This window comes from Capsicum annuum, chromosome 3, assembly GCF_002878395.1.
Source record: "Capsicum annuum cultivar UCD-10X-F1 chromosome 3, UCD10Xv1.1, whole genome shotgun sequence".
In the NCBI taxonomy this organism is placed as follows: Eukaryota; Viridiplantae; Streptophyta; class Magnoliopsida; order Solanales; family Solanaceae; genus Capsicum; species Capsicum annuum.
In genome coordinates, this window is record NC_061113.1 from 164,294,215 (window position 1) to 164,296,874 (window position 2,660).

Consider the following 2,660-nt stretch of genomic DNA (forward strand, 5'->3'; position numbering starts at 1 on the left):
TATTTAGTTAACTTTAATATATATATATATATATATATATATATATATACTAGTCATATAAATTCATATAACACTAGTCAATTGATTTTCAGACAATGTGTTATTGGTTGGAAAAGCACGATCAGGCTATTTCTATAATTTTTGAGAGACATGTTACTATGTCACATCAGATTGCACATCTTAGATATGCCTTAACACAGGCCGTTGCTCCTAATTCAAGTAGCAAAGAGGAAACAGATAGTGATGAGGATTTTGTTGGGCTACTCCTTAGTGTTGTTGGAATTGACTTTTAGATAATTTTTAGATATATTGAACTTAGCTTTTAATTAGTGAAAAATCTTTAGGATTGTTTTAAGTATTTTGAATGTTGTTGGATTCATTGTTTAAGTATTGTTTTGAATTGCTTAAATGATTTGTTGATGTAGTGTGTTGTATAATTATTGTAATAATGTGTGTTGCATAAGGGATGTATATATTGAATTGCATTTTTATTTGGCAGGTAGGATGCAAAAAAGCGACGACGGCCGTCACTTTTTTATTCATTAGGAAGAACAAAAAAGCGATGACCAACATCGCTTTTTTATTCATTATGAAGAACAAAAAGCTACGATCAACGTCATTTTATATTCATTATGAAGAACAAAAAGTGATGACCAACGTCGCTTTTTATTCATTATGAAGAACAAAAAGTGATAACTAACGTCACTTTTTTGTTTCAAAATGTATTTTATTTTTTACAAATTACGACGGACAGCGTCTATTTTTCTGAAAAAAATATTATTTTTTTCAATAAAATGACGATGTCCGTCTTTTTTGTTCATTGTGCGTTCTTCACATGATAAACAAAAAAAGACGCACAACGTCGCTTTTTCAAAAAATAACTAAAAAAATTTTTTCTCTAAAAGCGACGATGTTCATCATAATAAAGCGACGTAGGCCGTCGTTTTTAAAAAACAACACCCCTTTTTAAGACAGAAAAAAAGCGATGGATTTTCATCAATTTTTCCCAAAAAAGCGACACTGGCCGTCGCTTTTTGGCATTTTTTTAGTAGTGAATTTCCTTCCAGTCTCATCAAAATCCTTGCAAAGACATCTTCGATTTTATATTTGTCGGGGTTGACGGTGCTACCATCTTTGTTCTTCGTGTGATCATAAGGAGGACTATACCGATCATAATCACGATCTCTATCCCTTCAATCATGATCACTTTCATGGTCCGTCCAACCTTGATTTCCACCTTGCCTTTGATAGGCGGGGTGGGAACCTGATGAATAGTTTGCGAAGTATCGAATCTCCTCATCGAGCTTTTTAGCTTCTTCATCATCCTCATAGGCTTTTGATGCTAGGGTATTTACCTCTTTTGCAGGTGTACCCATCACATGTTTTGTCAAAAGCTCTAATTTCATCATCTTAGCCGTATTCTCCTCTCTTTATTCATTTCATTTTCTTTGTTCCTTGTCAACCAAAGATGTAGAGGGAGAAATCTTAGGAACCTCGGCATCTTGGGTATGCCACCTTCGTTTTTTCTTAGTAACCTCCTCAAGTAAATTTATCTCCACATGATAATGTAACTTAACAAGGGAGTCTCCCGCCGCATTGTCCACCATGGTTTTCTTGAGTGGATCAAGGGCTCAGTAGAAAATTTGGAGAAGCATCTTCTCCGGGACCTCGTGGTTTGGACATTGTGATAGTTTTCCATTGAATCTTTCCCATACTTTATACAAGGGTTCTCCATTCAATTGCCTAAAGTTGATTATCTAATCTCTCAGTTGGAGCATTTTGGATGGTGGGAAATACCGGTCAAGGAAGGTCGTGGTGAGTTCATCCCAAGAAGTGATAGAATCGGTCAAAAGAGAACGGAGCCACAATACCGTCTTACCCGTTAGAGAGAACGGGAAAAGGCATAGACAGATCAACTCTTGGGTTATGTGTGCTATCAAATGGTGCACACATTTCTACAAAACTCTTCAAATGAAGGTTGGGGTCCTCATAAGCTTGCCCCTTAAAAAGACCCTTCATTTGCAATATATGCAACATGACGCTTGTGACATGAAAGACATTGTTCCCATGAGTAGGTGGGATACGGATTCCACTTGAACGACCAACATCATTGAGTTACCCCTCATCATCAAGAGGGCCATCAAAAGACCTGGCTTGACTAGAATTGTCACTCATGGTTCTATTTATTCTACGGAGATAACCTAGAAGGAAATAAAAACAACAACCAAAATAAATATACACCACTACGGGTATGCCCTAAGTAAGAATCAATACCGCACAAGTGAAAACTAAATTTCAATCCCCGACAAAGACGTCATTTTGATAACTTTTACCTATATCATGCAATTTGATAGAGGACGGTCGTTATCAATATCTCAACTTTTGTTGAGGTGAAATCCACATGGAGTGAAAAGTAGAATTCTAGTCTTATGAGTCTTAATACTTACTATGAAAACACCCAAAGTGCAAATAAAGTAAAAAGCATGATTTAAAATAGGGGTTTTTGGTTTTGGGAGAGTGTATGACAATAGTAACTCAATTTCACAAACTACACAACAATTGTAATTTAACTTAGATATAAAGATAATCATCGGATTATGTCTACCTAAGGGCAAATTAGGTATGGGTATATGTAGATGTGGTGTACATGCTAGTTGTTA

General features: G+C 35.7%; 1 non-coding gene across 1 annotated transcript; it reads left to right on the forward strand.

Moving 5' to 3' along the window:
* The first annotated feature begins 1,665 nt into the window (after window positions 1-1,665).
* Window positions 1,666-1,771, forward strand: LOC124897423. Its single transcript, XR_007054143.1, has one exon. It is a non-coding gene; the product is annotated as a small nucleolar RNA R71 (small nucleolar RNA).
* Window positions 1,772-2,660: the final 889 nt, after the last annotated feature.